The sequence below is a fragment of the Centrocercus urophasianus genome, unplaced genomic scaffold (genome assembly GCF_019232065.1).
Source record: "Centrocercus urophasianus isolate 14NV4802_14NV808 unplaced genomic scaffold, USGS_Curo_1.0 seq_33, whole genome shotgun sequence".
Lineage (NCBI taxonomy): Eukaryota > Metazoa > Chordata > Aves > Galliformes > Phasianidae > Centrocercus > Centrocercus urophasianus.
The window spans coordinates 8,923,379-8,946,430 of record NW_024884900.1 but is presented as its reverse complement, the minus strand read 5'-3'; positions in this window follow the sequence as shown (position 1 = coordinate 8,946,430).

Here is a 23,052-nt window from a genome sequence, read left to right as displayed (position 1 = left end):
TTCGAGTTACAAACTGCTGTGTTCAAGGCTTATTTTTTAGAAATAATGCAGTCTTGAGTGAGAACAGCAGAGGTGGGATGCAGGTACGTGAGCAGTGACTTTGCTGCCTTGGAGCAGCCCTCTCCACAACCCTCCCTGCATCTCTGTGCTCCTCCATCCCTTCCCCCAATCCTTCCCCTGCCCTCCTCATCCTGACCCTCCTGCTATCAGTGTGGGTCTGTCCCTTTTTGTCCCTTTTGGGCCATGTCTAACAACTGGAAGCCATACGGAGAGCGATTTGGGCAGAATTCACACGTGCAATTAGCCTGGCGTTGCCTTGTGCAATCAATCTTTCAATGCACATATCCCTGAGCAATCCTCTTACATGAGCAGCTTTCAGTCGTACAGCTTAATACAAATGGCTGCTGGGGCTGCTGCAGGATGTAGGCGCTGTTGGGCTTTGTCTGTCTGCAGGTCTGGCATCACAGAGGCATTGCATGGCAGAACTCCTTCCTTGGCTGCCCCAGGAGCCCCCCAGGTGCTGAGCCTGCTTTGGTTTGGGGAGATTTACCCAAATCCAGGGCACAGTGTGCTTCTGGACCACAGGGTCCTGGAGCCTCGGAGGTGAATCCTAAGGGCAAATTGGGCAAAATGGAGTTGAACCACTTAAGGCCCAGAGTAGAGGGGCTGAAGGTTGGGGTTGGGGCACTGCAGCTCCTGCCCTGCCTCCCTGACTCACAGCATGAGTCACAGCATGGCTGTGCGCTGCTTCTTGAAGGGGATAAATCTATTTGTTTCCAAAAATCTCCAGCTGGAAAACATCCCCCAAACAGAGAATTGTCATCCATCAGCTTTCTCTTTATCTGGCTCCTGTCCTAAATCATTTATGATGTTGGAGCTGCTATCGTGCCTCGAGGGGCGAGGAAAAAGACGTCTGAATTAATTGAAGGAAGGGCATCTTTCTCATTCCATCAATTGCAAATGGAGCCAGGAACAAATTTTCTCCATCACCTTTTGGACAGACTGAGGACAACAAGGTGCCATCGGCACAGTGACCCCACATCATGAGTGATGCATGGGCTTTGCTCGTGGGTCCTTCCAAAGGCAGTGCTGGGATGGGTTCTCCCAAAAGTGATGCTCTCCCATCCTGGGAGATGCTGGAGAAGGGCTGCAGGAAGGTGACAAAGATGTGCTCAGCAGCATCAGTACTGGGAGAGGAAAACTGGGTGGTCTGGGGTGGGAGAGAGAAGTTTGGGGTCTATGCACCACCGCTTAGGGACAGTGAAAGAGTTTTTCTTCAGACATCAGATGCTCATGTGATTGTTTTTAACTAGGGAATGCTTTGGTCTCCATTCTTGAGATGAGAGCAATGATGCAGTGGCACAGCTGCCCACGGAGGTGGTGGGGTCACCATCCCTGGAGGTGCTGAAGAGCCATGGGGACGTGGTGCTGAGGAATGTGGTCAGTGGGCATGGTGGGGGTGGGTTGGAGTTGGACTGGATGATCTTGGATGTCTTTTCCAACTTTAATGACTCTACAATCCTATGAAATGCATTGGGCATCCCACAGGGCAGCATCCTAGGCATCTGCAGGCAGCATCCTGGGCATCTCCCATCCTGCCAGCATTACCCCCACTTTCCCTATGTCCAGGAGTTCTAGGGATGCTCGGTGCTCTACTCCTCATAGCAGAGATTGGGGTTTGCTGGCTGCATTCCTCCTGCGCTGGGGGCTCAGATGAGATCAGCTGCTGAAATCATCTTAGTGCTCAATACGTGTTATTTGGGAATCAGAGACAAAGCATCAAAGCCATGAATAATTAGCAGCTCAATGCTGCCTTCCTTGAGGGAGCGCCCCAGGAAACATGAAGATGCTGTTAAGTGCCCTGGGCTGCTGTTCCATCACTCGCAGGCTTCCCTCTGCTGCTGCTGCTTCCATTGATGTTCTCCAAAACCCAAAGAGCCAGCAGGGCTGTGGGATGAGGACCAGGGCTGTGGGATGTTGTGGTGGACCATGTCAAACGTCTTAGTGAAGTCTGGATAGATGATATCAGAGGCTCTTCCCTTGACCACCAACGCAGTTACGCCATTACAGAAGGCCATATTGGTCATGCAGGACTGCTCTTGGTGAAGGGTTATCTGGTGGTCTTGCTGGAAGCCCTCCTGCTCCATCCACCCCATGGGACCCTACAGCTGTGGACTGATGGTGCTTGGCATGTTTCAGCACAATGGCGGTGTTTCTCATGTGCTCCTTCTCTGCAGACTATCACAATACATCATCCTCAAATTACAGAAATCTGGAGTGATTTGGAAGCAAAAGAGGCTGGACTGGGGCATTAGCACATAGCTAACAAAACATTGCTCTTCGGTAGCAGGCTTACAGCTGCAGAGGAAAAGTGCTCTGAGCTCTGCTTGGCTTACACAGGTAGTGCTGAAATAGCTCATTTCAACTCCTAAAGTCTGCTCAGAACACAGCATTCCAGGTTCTTTAAAGAAATAAGCTACAAAAGGTGCTGAATACCTTGGAGGGACAGCAGTGGGAAGGTGAGGCTGTGAAAACTGATGTTAATATCCAGCATAGGGAGCACCGACTCCCCACCAAAGGATGTCACTTCCATCTTCTTAACATTGCCAGAACCTTTGGGGCTTCCTGAAGCCCCCCAGCTCTGTGCCCTGCCCACGGGGGTGTCACTGCAGCCATGTGGGGCTCCCAGCTGTGTCCCCTACAGTCCTCACCTCATGCCATTGAATGCCCTTGAAGGCAGCATGCCCACAGCACCAAACATGTTCTTCCAACTCTTCAGGCACGCTCCAGCCCTGCTCATTTGGGAGTTTCACCAATGCAGAACATGGGAGACTTGAGCTTCACTGAAAGCTGCAACATGGCATGGAAAGGGCTCTGGAGGAGGAAACCCACAGCTGGTGACTCCCCTGAAGATGGATCTGGTTCATGTAAGAGGTGAACGGAAGGATCCATAAGGTTCTAGAAACCACTGGGGCTGCCAGAGGGGAAGGGGCTGCTTTTAACTTCCAGAGTACACGCATGGGAGATGGAATCCTGAAGGATCACTGCTTGTGGACCGTGCCTCTGGCTGCTTTGTCCTGGCTGGGAGCAGTCAGTTCCCATGGGTCAGGAGATGCTGAGGGCTGGGGGATGTGTTGGCTGTCGCCATGGCTACGAGGCTCCATGCTGCCCTGACTCCTTATGGGGGTGTGGGCTCCCCTCTGACATGGGGCCAGGCGTGGGAGCACCCCTGTGTGCCAAGCTGCGTGCTTTTGCAAGCCTGGCCCCAGTTCTGGGTCTGGCAACACATCAGTGCTGGCAGTACTTCCAAGGGAAAAAAATAACAAGGCAAAATTGCCAATATTTATATTAAAAGCTTGAGTTTTAGACAGTAATTTGTAGGTGAGCGTTCCTTTTCTTACTCCTGGCCTGCCTGGCCCAGGTACTTATTTCCCGACTATTACTGCAATAACTGAGTGCATCAAAATGCTCATTGCTCATAATTGCAATCCTGTGAAGCTTCACTAAAAAACAAATGATCTCTGCACAGCCAGCCTTGTCTTTATGGAGTGGTCTTGGATGGGTTTCTTTAAAGCCGTTTCACACGTTGATTTTATAGCTGGCTCTTTGGAGTGAGGACGCATCAGTGGTGGGATGGCAGCGTTGGCAGCTGCCCCCAGGCACCCAGTTTTGTTATGGAGGGGATGGGAAGTGTTTGCTTTGCCCCCTCCCATAGGCTGAGTCCATTGCCATACCCAAGCTGCCGTGCTCAGCAGTGCAGCAAAGTGTTTCCCCTCTTTGTTACTCCTCCTCCCCATTTTCTCTTTCCTCCTCCCAAGATTAAATGGGAACACGGGGAACATTCAGAACCTTTTGAAGAAAACTTGCAAAGCTCTGATCTCTTCAAAGCCCCTGTTTGATGTCTGCTTTAAAAGGAGCTGTGCAGCTCTCCCGATGCAGCAGTTGCTGGAAGAGCCGAGGATGTTGGGTTGTGCATGAGCCAAGCCATCGCCTTGCACCGTGAATGCTGACCTGTTAAAAGCAAAGGAAGCCTCAACCTGGCACCAAACATTGGCTCACCCCCAGCAGATGATGAGCTCCATAAATCACTCTGGTCTTGGAAATTGTATCTCTGTGGGAGATAAAGGCGCAGGTAGGTTGGGGTCCTGGGAGTGCTGGGAGGTGATGCTGTAGGCAGCATGGTGGTAAAGGTAATGGGCAGTGGGCCCTGCTCACATCTTGTCCCTGTATTCCAGGCAAACTGGTTGAGGTGAGCAGGGACCTTGGCAGTTTCTGGAGCTCTCCAAGGAGAGGAGACCCCTACAACCTCCACATCCCTGTGCCAGTGCTCCATCACCCTCATGGCAGACGTTTGTAGTCTCTGAGTTCCATAAGGAGCAGCTACCAGCACCATGAACAATTTCCTTGCTCTTTTAACAGTTTTGTAGCCTTTGATCCTAAATTCTGACCAGTGGATGAAGGATTGGCTTTGCAGGAACACCTGCAGCAATGAAGTGCTCAACATACGGAACAGACTGCAAACCGATATAAGCTGTTTTCTTCATGTGGATGTGCTGAAATCACATTAAATATAAGTAGTGCTGTGCAAACCTGGGAAGACTTGTAGAAAAGGATGAGTTTGAGACAGAAAATGGGACTTAATATTGTAAGTATTTAATTCTACAGCAAGAGGGTGGGTTTTGCTTCCCTCCTCCTGCCTCCGTCCTTAGGGGACTTCAGGATTCGCCAGGAACAAAGCCCTGAGCCTATGGCTGAGAGTGCATGAGGAGAAGGTTAGGCTGGAGACCTCTGGAGGTCTTTTCTAACCCAAAATGTGGCACGACCTTTTCATCCAGGCTTCCCTTCCCTTCCCTTCCCTTCCCTTCCCTTCCCTTCCCTTCCCTTCCCTTCCCTTCCCTTCCCTTCCCTCTAAACCATCTCTCTGGTATGGAGCTCCCCTGGTTCCCACTACAACAGGATGTCACCAAACACCCTGTTTCTCCCCATTGTCTTTGTGGGTTTTTTTTCTTGGGGGTTGGAGGGGGGGAGGGCATATCTATTTTTCTTAGAGATCTTTGAATCACTATCAAAAAATCAAATCGTCCCCAGTTATTTCTGTATTTAATCAGCAAATACGATCCAATTACGTAAGGATAAAGAAATTAAGTCTCGCTCAGCAAACCTACTTCTCTTTTTCCCCAAGGGGAGGAGAGGTCTTCCCTCGGGATTATGTGATTAAACAGAGGTTTAGAGGAGAAATCTTGCTTTGTTGCTTAAAGAGCTTAATCTGAAATCCTCTCAGAAGTGAACTGCACTTACAAATGCTGAGCAAGGGATCTGTGGGCTGATCACCAGCGCCAGGTCCAGCAGGGCTCCACACCCCATGGCCTGGACACAGAGCTGAGCTTAAAATCACGGAATCACAGGACCGTTGAGGTTGGAAAAGGCTGCTAAGATCACCAAACCCAGCCATCAACCCACTGTGCCTCCTGAATGCCCCTCCAAATGGTGCCTAAACTGGGAGCTGGGATTTTCTGTGTAGCTGATAAGGAATCTGCAGTATTTCACAGACGGACTGGAAACTCTTCCCAAACTTTTAGTCCCTTGCTTGCATTTGTCTTTCCATTCACGTCGCCCAAAGCTGTCATTTTTGTTCAGAAGAAAGCTCCTCTGGGGAACTGGAGGGAGTTGAGCTGTCAGCTGCACGGCAGCAAGCATGGCAGATGCCACCAAAGGAGTTGGGATTCCTGGCAAACCTTCTCTGCAGATCTGAATGGGAGCGGAGGGCGAAGAGAGAAAGGAGAGGGAGGGAGCTGCCCCAGAGCTGAGCCCAGACGTGAGCTGATCCCCAGCTGAGAACTGGCAAAGAACTGAGAAATGTGGTAGAAATAGGAAGGTGAAAACATCAGCACCTGCTGTGGTGGGCACACCAGTGTGTAACACCGTTGCCTTGTGCTGTGCCCTTCCATTGCCCACACAAGGGCTGGCAGAAGCATCCCTGTGTCTGATGTCCTGGTCATAAAGCCCTGCAGCTATTTCACCAGGTTTACGGGCTGCTCTTAGAATCACTGACTGACAGAATCATTAAGGTTGGAAAAGATCTCTAATGTCCCCAAGTCCAACCCCAACCCACCCCCACCGTTCCCATAACCACATCCATCAGTGTCACATCTCCACAGTTCTGAGCTCCATGGACGCTGACCCCACCGCCCCCTGGGCAGCTGTGCCACTGCAGCACTGCTTTTTTGAGAGAAGTTCTTCCTAATATCCAAACGATCTTCTTCCCTCGGCTCTTCCATGGCTGTGCTGCTCCCAGGGAGAGGGAAAGCAAAGGGGAACGTGTGAGTCCTGAAGGTCTCCAGAATTGCTAAATTGAAAACGTTTAGTCTTGTCAGTAGTTGATACAAGGTGTGTATGTACATGTGTGTGTAATGCAGGACTCAGTGCAGAGGAAGGGGTTTGGAAGGGCTCCCCAGGTCACCTCTCTTCACAGATCAGGCACATGCAGATGGGTGAGTGCCAGGGGAAGCAGACTGCAGGGCAGAGCCCAGGGAAGCCAGAAATGAGACAAAAAGAGGGCTGGGCTGGCTGTGCACAGGTCCCTGCAATAGCTCTGGAGCAACGGGCATCTGGCTTCAAGGAAAGCCATGCTGGAGGGAGGAGAGGTGGGAGCCTGGGCTGCGGCCAGGTGGGATCCTGCAGCCAAAGGAGCAGATGGTGGCTGAGGGGAGGAGAGGGAGAGCAGCAGCTGCCCTCCCACAGGGCGCAGAGCACTCGGAGGGGTGGCTGAAGTTGGGGTTGGATGTTGGGTGCACACTGTGTTTGCCATCAGAGCACTGTCCTGAGCTGGGACCCCCGCTCTGCAGCACCACGTTTCACATCCACGGTGCATCCCAGCCCCTGCTGCACCGCCGGGCTGCTCCTAGCTGCAGATGTGGATGTGAATTAAGTGGGGTTGAGAGACTGCATTCATTATTCAGCAGTTCCTCAGCAGCCTGTTCTCTAAGAAGGGGCTGTGCCATAGAGCATCCGTACCCTTACTCTGTGACAAGGAGGTTGCCTGCACTGTGCTGTGATAGAGGAGGATTTGCTGTTGTGGACTTTGCAATCTGAGTGAGTTCCAGTGCTGGATGTGTGTTTTAGGGAGCAAGTCCCTGGTGACAAAGCTCTGTGACACAGGCTCTGCTGCGGTCCCAGAGCTTTGCAGAGAGGTTCAGCAGCTCTGTGTTACCTTTGGAACAGCACTTTGGGCAATGCCAGAGGAAAAAATTCAACTACAGCAACAACCATGGAAAGAGAACGGTGAGAAAAGGGGCAATTTGTTTGTGACGTGTGATTTTGGAGGAAGGAGTTGAGCTTACCCTGCTGCGATTTGGTAAATACCTGCAGGTTTGGAAAGTTCACCTTTTTCTCTATCTGTATTTGGAACGGAGCCATTTCCAAACTGGTTGCCTTTTGTCCTCTGCTTCGTTTCTTCGTGTAAAACAAAAGGGGTTTTTTTTGTGTGTGTGTGTTAAACCTAAAAGGTCAGATTTTCAAAAGCACACAGTGCACAAACTGCATACTGAGCATCTGGCTGTCAGCTTTCCAACATTACTTGTAGTACTGAGGCTTCTTTAGGTGAGAGCAGAGCTCTGCAAGCATCCTGCCCATGAGCATCCTCTATCTTCTCCATATGATGAAAGGGGAAAATGCCTACAGCCCTTCACAGCAGAGACCTGAGAAATACAAAACTGAAATCCAGCATTTCTACAAATGGGAAACTCATACTGTGCACATCATTCTGTATTTTGATGGACAGACTGCTGTCGTAACTCAAACAAGGATATAACCAGAGGTCCCAAGGCCAAGAATCTGTCTTCATGGGGTCCTTGGCCTTGCCATCAGCCCACACCACATGGTGGAGCTTTGCTGGCAGCCTCACTTTGGCTGTCTCTCGACATCACAGCAATGGGCTTAGAAGAACTTTGCTGGTGATCTCATACAGAACCATCCTCTGAAATTCAACCAGCATTATCAAGAGCGGTATGGTCTGATATTTTTAAGCAAGCCTCGCTGCTACGCGGTCTGGAAGTAGCAGGTAGGTGAGGGCTGGGTGCTGTTGTGAGAAATACAGCTTAACTCAGGACCGAGCCCTTCCAACCCTGCATAGAGGAGTATAAAGGAGCTGGGAAGAGCAAAACAGCCATAAATAGCCTCCCACCTCCTCACAGGTGCTCCTTGCAGGGGAGCTCGTTATCCCCCACCAATGGCACTGACAGTGGCGGGGGCAGATGGTGACAGCTCCATCATTAGCACCTGTGGGGAACCGTCCCTGGTGTCAGCATGCATCTCTCATTCCTCATGGTGCCTGAAAGCTGACTGGGATAACCCTGACACACAGGAGGAAAACAAATCCCTCAGGAGAAGAATTCAGTCTGCACGATCCATCCAATGCCAGGAGGTCCTCCTCTCCCTGCACCTGAGGCTGCTGTTCGTGAAGAGATCAGTGGGAATGGCAGCAATCCCCAGGAGAGACCTTTCCTGTGATGGCTGTGCCTTTCTCCAGCTGGATTTTGCCCAGTACTCCATCACTGTTCCTTTTTAGCCCTTTGTTCCATAGACTCACTGTACCATAACTGCTGCAAACTCTTTTGGACATGGGTGCACCAAGACCCAGACCGTTGGTCTCACATCTCTCCTGCAAGCATTTCTCCTTTCCCAACAAGCCAGGATCCAACGTTGAGCATGCTGCCCAGTTGGAAGGCAAAGCTCAGTCATGGAGATGTTTTCTCCACTGCAAAGCCCACTTCTGGCTTGTGGCACCTGCTGGGGCCACAGGGACTGGCCTTAATGGCACAGGGTGGGCTGTTCCTTCAGGATGTTCTCAAGAAGAGAGCATTGGAATACTGGGTGAGGCATAGGCACAGGATGCCCAGGGAGTGGTGGGATCACCATCCCTGGAGGTGTTCCAGAGCCATGGGGATGTGGCACTGAGGGATGTGGGAATGGGCATGGTGGGGTAGGCTGGGGTTAGGCTTGGTGATCTTAGAGGCCTTTTGCATCCTTAATGATGCAGGGATTCTAAGCCTCCACAAAACACAACCTATGCTGGGGTAGAGCTGAGGGCCCTGCTCTCACTTTCCCCCAGCACCATCCCAGCTTTCTGCTCTGGGTTTCAATGCTATTGCACAGGGTTTCCTAAAAGGGCACACATCGTTGGTTTTCTCTCTATGGAAGCCTTCCAGTTTTCAACACTGAGAGTCATTATTGGATTGCAGTGTTTTCTTGTGCATTATGTGTTTTCACTTACAGCTTCCAATTATTTTGCCTTCCTCTGCAGTGTACTTTCATATTTTATTCTGTAATGGCCTTACTGTGCCTGAGGATCTTTTCAGCTCTAGTAATAATTGTAGCAGTAATAATATAAAACATTTTTGTGCTACCTGCATGCATCTAGTTGCCTTCTTTGCATCATTCATAAGAGCTACGTGGGACCAAAAGGGATATTTTGGGCATCTTTTCCCTTTATCTCTCAAAGGAGAATTGCCAAATCTACCCAATTGTGTGCCAACCCAGGTAGTTCAGTGCATCACAGTTGTTATTGGCCACGATCAGACAGCTGATGTTTTTATAGCAGTACGTCAAATCCTGAAGGATTAGGAGTAGGGGATGAGTGCTCAGAGATCCCAAATGGTTGCATTCGCTCACTTAAGGGCGCTGTTATTGGTGTTGTCAGTAGTATTGAGCTTTTGGTTATCGTAGCTGTAATGGAAGTATTTATTTGCATTAAGGAAAAGCCCAGAGGCTGTATTGTTGCCTGAGCCATCGCTGGCCACGGCAATTTACAATTTTAATAATAATAGAAGAATAGAGAAGAACTGGAGAAAATCAATCGCTAACCATCCTGTTTTTGTGAGTGGCAAACTGAGCCTTGCCTGGCTTCCCACCACCAATGGGGGCTGAATCACCAGCACCATTCCCAGAGCAGTGGTTCAGGGCTGCAGCCGCGTCATCCCCTCCTGCAAAATGAGTCCTGTGTGTGTAAGCTCAGGATATTATATCCCCGCCTGATGGCTGGAAGGCGCTGCTTTGCAGAGGGCTCTAATAGCAGGCTTGGAGTGCTCAGGTGGAGGTCAGCATTTGTCGTGGGTTTGAGTGTTGAGTGAAACCCAGCAGGGCAACACATGCAGAAGACAAAACCTTCAGGTGCCATGGTGTTCTGGTTGAGGCTAGGCAGTGGGCATGTCAGGAGAAGGACTGTTTCTCCCCCCCTCCGGAGGATCTGCCTTCCAAAGATGGAAAGGAGGAGGCAACATGGCCCCACTGTTGGAGATGAATGGTTCTGAGTAAGGATGGAATAAGGCATCCTTCAACTCCTACCTCCATCCAGCACAGTGAGGCCCCTGTTCTGTCTCACTCTATGTTTTTGTGTGAGAAAATAAATCTTTGGCAGGGAACGGGACAAAGTGGAGATATGTGCTGAGCTGGTTCCAAGCAGGATGCAGCCAAAGCCCCAAAGACCACAAGCTGAGTCACATCTGACGCTGCTTCTCTGCTTGTTATTGCCCTCTGGGCTCCTCCTTCTGCTTTGCAGCTTCTTATTCTGGGCTGTGGAGGCTTCTGAGGAGCCCAGTACCGCAGCACAGGGTGCCACATCTCAGAGGGGATGTTTGGAAAAGTGGCTGCTACCAATGGGAGATCCCTTGGGATCTCAGCAAGGGTATCCTTGGGGGCTGTGCAGGCTGCAGGTGGCGCTGGAAGAGATGAGTGATGGGGGACCCTCACTGATGGACCTCACTGGGAAAAGACCCCTTGGGCGCCCTGTGTGTTTGTTAGTCAGCAGGGCCAGGGGGTCGTTTGGAGAAGATGTCTGGATGAACAGAAATGCAAATGGGAGTGCAGTGTGGAGCCCGCACTTCTGAGCTGCCCATGTCCTGGGCTGGATGTCCAAGAGAGGAGATCAAGTGGATCAGAATAAGCTTCCCTGACAGCATGAATAATGATGGGGAGAAAAATAGGGAAGGCACTGGGGCTTATCTGTCCCCCCTTTGCTGGGAATTAGGCAGTACTACCAAATGCAGCTGCTCCTGCCAGGCCGGCTGGCTGATAGAGAAATTACTCTGATGGGTTCCCGCAGCAGGGAGTGGTGTTTGGATCACACCCCAGTGCCCATACTGTGGGTCATGGCAACACAGCGGCCATTCCAGCCATCCCACCTCTTAGGGTTCATTAAACCTCACCTGCATTCTGTTGTCACTGCGTGGCTCTGGTTTCATAGACTTACAGAATCATTAAGGCTGGAAGATCACTAAGATCCCCAAGTCCAACCCCAACCCACCCCACCATGCCCCATAATCGCATCCCTGAGTGTCTGGATGGAACACTTCCAGGGATGGTGACCCCACCACACACTGGACAGCTGTGCCCCTGCAGCACCGTTGTCCCATGGCACATCTGTGTCTGTGACAGATGCAGTACCTGTGTCCCCTGGGCAGAACTTGGCTCCTTTCTGCCATCGCTCCATTCTCCTTTTTGATCATGTGTGATCTCTGCTGCCTATTCCTGGGCTCTGTTTACAAACTCCAAGTGCAGCTCTGGGCTTTATTAGTGGCTCTGAGCCACTTGGAGCAGTTGTCAAAACGACACTTCAGAGCCAGATGCTCAGTAACATCCACTTGTAGAAATAGAGTTTTGGGCAAAGTTTGCTGGCTGCCCCAAATCCCATTTCTTATATGGGTGCGAAGCCTGGGACTTGCGGAAATGTCACTTAGTGTCTCTTTTACATCTTTATTTCTGTTTACCCGAGCCTTCCAGGGCGAGATGCTGCTCAACATCTTCAAATTCTGTTTCCTTTTCATTTTAGGTGCTAATTATTTTCCAGCGGGTGGAGCAGCCCGGTCCCTTGCTCCGCTTTCATCCCTTCATCCCATCAAACAGCCACGCTCACTCGGGCTCATTACACTTCGCATCCTGAGCTCTAATTGGCAGCATTCCATCAAGGCTGAGCCTCCCCGGAGCCTCCCCAGCTGCCTCCATACGTCAGAGCCCATTCCTAGAGCCAGACAAGAAATGCAGTGGCTCTGGAGTGTTTCGCGCTGCCCCACCAGCGCTTTCCTTGTGAGATGTTTCCTCCACATGTGGGGTTCAAGGCGTTTTGGGGAGCAATAGGACTCGGCTCCACCAGCCCCATGCTCACAGGGGTGCTCTGCCTGAAGGACAGCCCCATCTGTTCAGCCCCTGCCATCTCCATTACCGCTCCATTGCTTCGATCTGGATGGCTGCAGCACGTTTCTCTCCAGCCCTAGCATAATGGGAAAGGAAATTACACGTATGTGAAAAATCAAATCACTTTGACAAAATTCAAGGGCAATTTGACTGAAGTCAGAGTTGTTATCCTATCTCTCATCACTGAATGAGCAAGCAGGCTGTTAATTCCGACTTGATTTTGTCCCTTTAAATAATAGAAACGTGTGATGTCAGGTCTAATGCTCTATCAGTGCCTGTAATGCCATCAGTCATACCAGAAATATTATGACATAAATATTTTTTAAATGCTGAATAGCTTCTACTCTTTTGGAAAAGATCCCATTGTAAATGGAATGAGCTCCCACCAGAAGAGAGATAATGATCATAACCCAAATCCCTTTGGATTAGCTGGACGTCAGTGCAGAGGTGTGTTGTCCTTTGGTCTTGGAAGTTCCTGCAACCTGAATAACCCCTACAGCCTCAGGTTTCCAATCCTAGCAGCCATCAGCCCTGTGCTGTGCAAACCAGGCTGCTTCGGAAGCCGCACAGAGCTGTAGGAGCATGGAGCTGGCAGCATGCTCCTCCTGCACCTGCTTTGTCTTATCTGTGGGCAAAACCCAGAGGCCTTTGCTCACTCACAGAGCAAACAAGGGAGGAAAATGCTTCTGGGGGAGGAGGTGCTTGCAGGGATGTCTCACAAACATCTCAAATAATCCTTAGGGGAGGGGGAGAGGAGCCAGTTCCCCTCTCCCTGTGTAGGGAAAGGAACAGGGGGTTATTTTTAAGCAGACTCTTAGCTTTGGGGTTTTCTGCATGGGAAGAAGTGCTCGCACACTGGGGATGCTCATGCATGTCTCTGCAAATCCCAATGGACGAGCTCCCAGGTCCCCACGTGGCCCCACTGATGCTCAGTGAACCCAACCCGTCTTTCCCCAAGTGAACTTGTTCCCATCCTATCATCCCATCTGCTAACATTCAGGATCAACCAGTGTCTCTTATTCCTTTCCTCACCCCAACAATGAAACTCAGTGTGAGCACGTCCTCAGTATGGCTGCCAAGGGTGCTCCTCCATCCAAAGGAGATGGGTGACAGTGGCACTAGGAAAGGCCATCTTCAACCTGAATTGCTGCTCTGTGCTGCTCCTGGTGCCTCTCCTTCATCCCAGGTATGGGTGGGCAAGGGGGAAAGGACCACATGAATGTTTAATCTTTGCTCTCCAGCAAACAGAACTGATGTAATCTGGCACACACTGATGGAAAGCACTGTGTGAAGACATTAGTCATCGTGCTGTCCCAGTCCTTCAATTATTTGATTCGTTCCCATCAGTATAAATACAGGATTAACCCAAAAGAAGGGCTTAGGAGGAAGAATCTCTTTCATTTTAATCTAAAGCTCGTTAAAAAAAATAATAAAATCACCCTGGTGATTGTGCAGCAGTGATTTAGGAGAGGAACGGGCACGGGGTGGCAGCACCCCTGGGGTGGATGGTGGCCATGGTGGCCACTTATGGCTGCTGGGAATGAAATGTCTCTTCTCTCCCCTCCAAAACCCCTGCATCAGCTCTTCTTCCCAACTCCATAGCTTAAGCAATGGTTGTCCTGGCTCCTCCACGCGCATCGTTAAGGAGAGTTGTCTGCACTCGTTTCCACCCTGGGATCCCAAAATGAGGCCAAATTTTGCATCAGTTGAGATTGCTGAGCTAAAGGGATGACGCAGAGCCATTGCCATGGAGACAGAAAGCCAAGGTAGAGTCAGGCTGCTCCCAGCAGCATCCCAGGAGTGGGGACCTCACCCCATCCTGCAGCATCCTTGGATGGAACACAAGGAAGTGCCCCACGTAGACGTAAGCACAGAGCTTGGTCAGGATCACTCGCTGCTATTTGGGCTTTAAGGAAACTCCTTGGGTCCACATGGGATGCAGATATCCAGGCACAGGTTGAAAGCTCCCTCCTCCCTCTCCCGTGTGCTCTCACGTGCCAGCTGCACGTACAGCAGTGAGCATGGTCTGCCCTGCGTGCAGCTTGTTGCAGGTTACACAATTTGGTAGCATTACATCGTGCTTAGCATCTTAGGTAATAATAGCTACACTTCAAAGAATTGCTTAATGGCTCTTGCTGAGCTCTCTGAGTTGCTCACACGAGAGCGGTGCAGGAACTCGTAAAAACCCAATTAGTGGATGTGAACATGCTGGGGCTCAAGTGGGTTTTTGCAAGGTGGGTGGCACAGCCACAGCACCTGCTGCACCTGACATGCAAAAATCCATCCACAGTCACAGCACAGATTAAACACAGGGGCTAGAAAGATGCTGAAAGGCCCCTGATTGACAGGAGGTATTCTTCTTCTCTTGGGAGGAGGGGAGCCACGCTGCTCTGTGCTTTGAGGGAGAACTTTCACGTAGAGAGAGTGGGATCTGAGGCCAGCAAGGGACACTGGGATGGGACATCAGTGAGAGATCCCATTTTGGAGTTGGTGCTACTCCTCCATTGGAAGAACCTCCAATAGAAGAATCTCCTCTCCCAGTGGGCTCCAGTCACTTCTCAGCTCTGGGTGCAATGGAAAGAAGAAAGCTTCCATGGAAACATGGAAACAGCCAATTCCCAAACACTCTTTATATGGGATGTGTGATTTGTGTTGGATTGGGGTGCTGAGCCTGATGGACATAATGCTGGAAATTCACATTGCCCATGACTATTTAGCAGCCCCAGGGTGACCCAGCAGGACCAGTTGCCCCAAGATCGCCCAGGAACTGGGCCTGAACCTCTCCAGATCTGATCTGAATGATGAAACAGGACATGGTAAAAACCACAGGAATGGAGAGGTGGCCACTGGCATCTTGCTGTAGCAAAGACATCATCTTGGCTTGCTCCACTGCGTGTGATGGATCAGGTTGCTCCATGAAAGAGTAAAGGACAACAAAGCAACCACGAAGGTAAGAAACGCGTACTGAGAATAAGACTGAAATTTGGCTTTGGCTTTGGCTACTCCTGTGGACAATACCTGGCTTTGAGAGATGAAGGATGGTGACCATGGTATGGCCACAGCAGAGGGCAGCAGATGGGAACTGCAGTGATGGATGAGCCCTGCAGCTCCATCCAGTCCTGCAGGTGTTTCGCTGAAAGGTTCTGCTCAGGAGTAGAACAGATTGCAGGGTTTTATTTGAACATTTTTCTCATTCGAGGCAACTTGAAACTTTCCAACTGCGCCTCTCAGTCAGCCCAAGGGAAGCAAGAAAAAGTAGTCAAAGGGATAGGATGTACTTTTGTTATGGATTTGTGCCCTTAAACACTCATGAGTTAAATTTGACTCTTCCTCTTATGGACACCATTTTGGTCCTCCTCTTTTGTCCATCCAGGTCTCATGAAACCTGTTGGTAGAGCAGTTCTTTGAGATCGCTGCAGTACAAAATTAAGGTTGAATTGGCCAACATGTGCAAAACATTTTTAGTGAAGAACAGACTGACGGGTGGACAGCTAAATGAATGCGTGCACCAGCTCCGTGGCTTTGCTTTAGACTAAGGTTTATAAAATGAAAAGCAGTCCTCAAAACTGTGAGCAAATGTTTTCCTGTTTTTTTCTTTTAACTTTTGAAACTCTAAACCAGCCCATCAATAATGTTTGCACTGAGTGCAGGGTTAGTTTGAGGCTGATTTATGTCCTGAAGCAGGATGTTTGTATGGCTCCTTCACATTTTTCTTTCAAAATCTCTGCCAGTGGATGTGGGGATTCCCATCGCTTGCCTGCTTGCAGCTCTCTCTGGTTTTGCTAAGCTCTTCCATGAAACACCATTCACTCACTGTGGAAACAAAACATCCCTCTTTCAGTTTCCCATTCCAAAAAGCCATTATCTGGGAACACAGATTGTGCTCCTCTATGTCTTCAATCTATATCTTAGCACTAGTAAAGCCTGGACTCTCAATAATTACCATCTTACAAGCCCAATTGAAGACTTTTGCAAGACTGGCACTTTTTGGAGGGCTCTCTCCTCCCCAGCACCCATCAAGATGAAGCCTTTCTTTGAGCACAACCGTGCCTAACACAGCTAAATTTCTCCCAGGGGTGCAGAAGCCATTGGGACAGACAGACACACGCACATCAACGCAGTTTGGTGCGCAAATCTGGGTGAAAAGCATCATCTGCAATGATCTTAATTAAATACCCCTGTATGGTAATGGTTGAACCCTGGCCTGAACCACTGATTGAGCACCTGGGGAAAGGACCCTGAGAGCACAGGTGGAGGCAATTCAGCTGTGCAACCAGGAGGGGTAGAGCTTGGCTGCTCCTCCCTTAGACCCCACTGAAGGGCTGACTGCTGGTGTGGAAGAATCTTCGACTGGGGATCCCTCCCTTGTGGAGTTTATCCTGCAAGCCTAGATCTTTAGGGATGTGTGAGCACTCTTCCTTTGTAACCCCTTTCCATCATGCTTGTCCATCTGTCACTACACCTCCTGTATCACTGTTCCACCATGTTGATCTTCCTGACTCTTATGACCCCCTTATGCTGAGGAGTGGGTGAGATCTTTCTCTGCGCCCTGAGCCTTGACGTTTGTGACTTTGCCACGTAACAGAGGGATTTGGAAAATTCACCGTGTGGAGACGCTGGGAGCAGATATACGGAAGTGCAGTAAGAGTCAGCTCCTCTGTAATGAGCTTGTTTGTTTGTTTGCTTCCAAATTCCTTTTGAAGTCCAAAGTAATCCCCTGTGATTCTTGGAGAAAGCAAACTAGGTTTTCAAAGCCTCGCCTTTCAATTTTGGAGAGCAGAACTCTTCCTCTGTGTTTCCTGCATGTTTTATTCTCTTTGCTTTTTCTCTTTACTTAAGGGCTCTAATTTGTCTGATTAATTGGAAATGCATACGGCTCTTCTCTTGGCCTAACACAACATTGCACTTTGAGAGTCCCTTCTCTGCCCAGAGCACTGAATCCTGTTTCCACGTCAGCAGCAGAAGAATTATTGTAGAGTCTCTTCCTTGGATGATAAATTAATGAGATCTGATTTGGGGTCTGCAGTCATCATTGCTGCCCTGGGGCAATATGTTAAGGCAAAACATTCCAGTCTGTGTTATGGGAAGGAGCAGCGGGCTCCTTCTGCCTGGAAAGTTATGCAAGCAAGATGGTTTGCCCTCAGAAAGCGTGATATACAGAGATGGAGTGCACGAAAATCTTGCAATAATGGTGAAAGACAACACTGCTTGTCTTGAGAGTGAATGTCTGGTGTTCCATGCAGGCTGGGTGCAGGGTGTGGGTGCTCTGAGCATGGAGTGGCTCTGACCCAGCCTGGCAATTTTTCTCTCCTTAAATGCCTCTGCTGTGGTGTCTTTTCTCTATAACACCTTGTTCTGTCTTTTCATCTTATCCTCAGAAACCTGCTGTTTTCCCCAGATGCATGAGAAGCTTTCCTCCAACATCCTCGCAGTTAATGAAATCAAAGTGATGCCACTTCCATTAAGCAAGCAGCAACCCACAGAAGGGAAATGAGCTGCCAGCTGCATCCCTGCTGGGCTGTGTCCCGTGCCCTGCTCCTGGCACACACCGCAGCAGACACCTAGGCTTGGAAAGTCAGCAGGAGAACTTGATGGAGCAAGATTTGTACCTACTGTTTCCCATTTTTGTTTGATGGAAATCTGATGTCTGTCTGTCCTGCTGGGGCAGTGGTGTGGCAGTGATACCACCTCCGAGCCCCAGCTCCCAAAGCGGAGCAGCGTCCACGTGTCAGCTGTGATAGGACTCAGCTGCTGAGGATGTGCTGATGCCACCTCTGTTGACACAGGTTTGGACAGCCGTGTCTTACACTGCTGGTATCTTGGTAATGCAAATATTTGCAAAGATTGGCTTCTGCACTGGGCTGAATGCCTCCTGCTTTGCTGGGGAACTTGTGTCCTGAAAGTTGGGACCAAATGAGGTTGAGTGCAAGGTATGGGTCATTGGAGAAAAGAACAAATGATAAAAGCTGTGGTAGACCAAACTTCACTCCTATGGTTTCCAAAGAACCCAACACCTAAATTCTGATCATTGAGGGTTTTCCTCAAAGTTGTCAATGAGAGTGGCTCTACAGGCAATTTCTGGATTTTTCCTTCTCCATTGCAGAGTGAGACCATCTGTGCCATCGCTGTGGCTCAGCCCTTCACAAAGAAAAGGGAAGAGACGAAAAATTCAGAACCAAATGCCAAGATGATCTCCAAATCCTGGATTGCATCATGCTGAGGTCTATTCCCCCTCCGCTGGGGGATGCATCTGACGAGGAGCTCCTACACGCAGTACTCAGCGCATGGCAAAGCCCTGTGCCCAACAGTGGAGGTGGGAATCAGGTAGCAGGCAGCATCCCTCTCCAGCACACAGCACAGCACTCATACTGCAGGCTACGTCCCAGTATATCACGGAAGGGATCTTTTAATTGAAAGCCTTAATGTTTCTCGTTATATTTAAAATTAGAGCGGAACGGCAATAAAATTGGTCATGGAATGGAGACAAGTTTTAAGGGAGAGAAGGAAATGTATTTTTCATTTCTACATCAGAGCACCCTTTAGAAGCCCGTGCACAGTTGAATACGTCAATGCAAGGATTAATAATTAAAGGAACAACATCTCTGAGATGCACACGGGGAAGCAACGATCCGGGCTGGAGGCTCTGGGGATGCGCTGTTAGTGCTGGCATTTCACCTCCTCCTGGTGCTCCTCTTTATATAGAAAAGTGCATCCCCACATCCTCTCCCAAGGAACATATTGCCAAGAAATTTGCAGTCAGTGGTTAGCCTCGGCAGGAATGATGTCCCTGCTTGTTATCAGCTTGACTGTGGAGGTGCTCACAAGCAGTTTGGACAGATAGTTTTGGGGTGAAATCCTCACGGAGAGCAGACAGCCTGAGTCCAGCCTGACTCGGAGCTGCGGTACCCAAGGCCCGTGGGAAGCAGGCTCCGGAGCTGCTTTCTCTCTCCTCCCAGGAGCCAGATGGATGTCAACAGGCTACTGCGATGAGACGGAGCCTCGCCGTTCCCCAGCATGGCCCAGGGCCAACAGAGCCTGAGCGCCACTCTGCAGAGCTGTCCTGCGGCACCATCCTGCATGCGGGCGCGAGCAGCTCCTGGTGCTGGTGCTGCAAAGCCTTGCCTTGCTCTGGAGGTTGGCTTCATCTCCGCCTTCGATGCAATTTCCCTGACCAGGCCCCAAATGTGCTTCTTCTCCCTCCCTGTTTTGCCTTCCTCCATGTTGGTAGTCTCCTCGTTCATTAAAAACCTGCTATTTATCTCAGCAGCTTGGAACTGGGTTGCGGCGTGGAATTAAAACCAGCTTTTCCTTTTGGCATCCAGCGCTTTGTGTAATTAATAGGGAAAGAGAAAGCCAGAACATGCAGGTCAGCCCTGAGTTTGAGGAGGAGATGGATTGGACACAGCCAGCACCAGCCACGGTGCTCTGAGCTGGCTGCAAGAAGAGAGGGTTGCATTTTGGGGCCAAACTTGGGGGGGGGGGGAAAAAAAAAAGAAAAAAAAAAAAAAAAAGAGGAGATGAAGTTCTTTCTTTCCCAGTTGCTCCCCTTTGGTTATTCCCATCTGAACTCAAAATTTGGACCACGCTGTGCTCCCCGCTTTGCACTCAATCTTCTGCACCTCTTCTCAACAAGCAGTAGGAAAGGAATCCAGCAACGCCTGACTGCACATTTTCATAGTATGTGCCATGACGAAATGGTCAGGATGCTCCAAAGGATGGAGATGGGCATCTTGATGGGAGACCTAAAGGCCTCTTGCAGGTCTCCAGTAGTTGGGAAGCTCACACCCCCACCAGCACCAGCTCCTCTTCAGCTGCCTTGGCACGAGAAAGCATTCCCGTGTCCAAATGGGAGCACTCCCATGGGGTGACGTAACCCTTCCCATGGCCATCCAGCGCACAGGGCAGAGCCTTTGGGCACCAACACCAGCATCCAAGAGAGGTGACAGCACTAAGACCAGGGGCAAGACCCTCCTCCAGCCTCACTGTGCTGCCAGGAGCTCGTAGAGAGCAAACTTTCCTCCCTCTGGCTCTCCACCTCAATGCACTGCCAATAGCATCGCTGCTTGCGAGCAGCCGTGCCGGCTCTCCAACACCTTGATTTACAGTTTGTTGCTGCTGCCACCGAGGAACTCCCGCTGCCACCGGATCACCAGGATGGTCCCTATGGGCACCGAGCTGCTGCTGGAGCCGGCAGGACAGGGCCGGTGAGCATCGCTCCCGGGGAGCAGCGCCGCCAAATTGGGATTCTAGCCCTTTAAATCCGATCCTGTACTGAAAAAAAAAAAAAAAAAAAGAGCGAGTGAGCAAGCAGGAGAGAGCCTTCAGACTCTTTTAATTAATGCCTGTACTCTGTTCTGTCTCCCCAAGTCACAGTGGGTGCTCTCACTTCCTCCAGACCACCTCAGGACACGGCGGCATGGCGGGGGGCAGCCGCTCACCTGGCAGCAGGTACGCGCTGGGGGCCGGGGCTGCCGCGTGGCTTCACCCCTCTCATCTCTCTTCTCATTCCCCATCTCTTTCCATTTTTTCCCTGCGGAGTTGTGTGGGGTTGGGCGGGGTTGCACGGTGCCCTCCTGGGGACGCCTGGGGCTCAGCCTCCTCCCTTTCTCACCCTTTGCTCCCGGTTGCGTGCCCTGGATGTTTTTTTGTTCCCCTCCCTCTTTAAATCCAAGCGCTGCACTCGGTGGAAGATAAGTTGGTTACCTACAGCAAGAGTCACAGCAGAAGTTGCCCTCACGGCTGCTCGCTCCTCTCCTCTCCCCGCTGCCTCCCCTCCAGGTCCACCAGGTGAAGAGCTTGGCCATATCCTTTCATGCGCAATGCAGAGCGCTCCGAGGAAGCCGGTCCCATTATTGGGAGTTCCGTCTGTTGAGCAGCACAGCCCACAGCAGCTTTGGCTGGGCTGATAAATCGCCCTTCGTTGGGAATGTTGTTGGCGGAGAACATTTAGCTGCTAACCAGCACGTTCCCCAATTGATTTTTCTCTCCCCCTTCTGCTCCTACCTGAGTGATCTCTTAATTTATATTTCTATGCTCCAGAGCCATTTCTTTACGTTATGCATCATTGATCTTTTGTGCAAGTGCGTGTTTGGGACCCCCAAGCTGGTTCTGCTCCTTGCAGGTGTGCCCCATGAGGGTGAGGGTCCTCAGGAGCCCTCTCCCTTCCAGTGGGAGAAGAGGCTCTGCCAAGAAAACATTCACCTTGGTGCCTGGCTGAGCTTAGGAACACTTCTGACGAATAGTAAACCTCCTCGAGGCTTGAAATAGGGTTGGAAAAGCAGCCACTAATCTTCTTGAGCAGTGCTAGATGGTGGCCATCGCTCCCCGTAAATCAGGAACAGGCTGTTTGTGTATGGCATGTTGAGACGTTAGCACAGCAAAAAAAAAAAGTCCTATTAATCCACCAGCATCACCTCCAGCTTGCTGGCATTGCAGAGGGCTTGTGGGGGAAATGCTGTGAACTCAGCATGTCTTACAGCACCTGGAAATTTTGGGGCTCCCCAGCGGGGCAGAAAAGCATGTCTTTTGTCACCAATATTAATTGCTCTCAGTGAGAGAGGGATGGGACAGGAAAACTTCCAAGGGAAGCAGAGCTGTGTGTGTCAGCAGCCCAACAGCAAGTGCACCTGGAGGGGTTGGGTGTGTTGTAGGCAGCGATGAGTTTGGAAATAGACACAGCGACGAGGAGATGCTGCTGGTGAGCAGAAGCAAAGCGGCTGGGGAAAGAGAAACCTGCAGTGATGAGCTCACAGGGGTGCGGGGCTGGGGGAGAGCAAGTGCTGCGTGCCCGGGGTTATGTGGTTACTGTTTAACCCTGGGTTCCTCTCGGAGGTGACTCTTGTGTTGTTGTTGAGATGTGTGCAGGCGGTGGATGAACTGTTTGAGGCTCTGGGTGACGTGGTGATGGAACTTGGTGCAGGATAATAGCTGCCTTGTTCCACTCCGGGGACCTGGCAAGGAACCCTGAAAGTGCCCTTAGTTTTGTGTTTGATCTGGGATCTGAGTGGGGATGTGAGCAAACGTGCCCAAGAAACCAGCTTGAAAACCCATTGGTGGCTGCAGGTAGGTGCAACAGTGGTGGGGGCATCGCAGTGTGGGGCAGAGCTCACCATCAACGGGCAGAAATGGGAACACGTCCCCTGCCACGTGCCATTGCACACCAGGACAGCCAGCGGGTGAGATGTGAGAGCCACCAGAAATAGAAGCAGGCAGAGATGGAGAGAGCAAAACATCCGTCTTGGTTCAGCAAAGTGACTCAAGCATCGTGAGCACGCGGAGGGTGGGGAGTAATTATTTATAGTGCCATCAGCAGAAATAATAGGATGAAATGAAGGGCTGAAAAGTTTTGCTGACTCTCAGGGAATGCGTTCTGGCACGGGATGTTTGTTCCCAGGCCCAGACCTTAACATCTCCACCGCTACCAAGTTTGGAGCCTGGTGCTGGTGCTGCTGGTGCCAGCAAAACTTCACCAGGAGGTTTTTTTCCTCCTTTCAGGAGGAACTCCCTGAAATTGGAAGTGAGAATCTGCTGAGCTGAGCCCGTGTCATATGGCTCCCACCTGAGTCAACTCTGACACCATGGCCAGGATCGTTCTGCTTCAGTGATGCCCTGGCACTGCTGCCCACAGTTGTGGGTGCCCCATCCCTGGAGGTGCCCCAGGCTGTGCATGGGCCCTGGGCAGCTTCAGCTGGGGGGCACCCAGCCCACAGCAAGGGTTGGAGCTGGATGGGCTTTGAGGTCCCTTCCAACCCAACCATTCTGTGATTCAATGACTTCGACAAGAGCACAGGACTATTGCTCCTCAATAGGACAGGGCTGTTGGGTTTGGGATTCCCATTCTAATTCTGTGGACGCTGTGATTAAAAG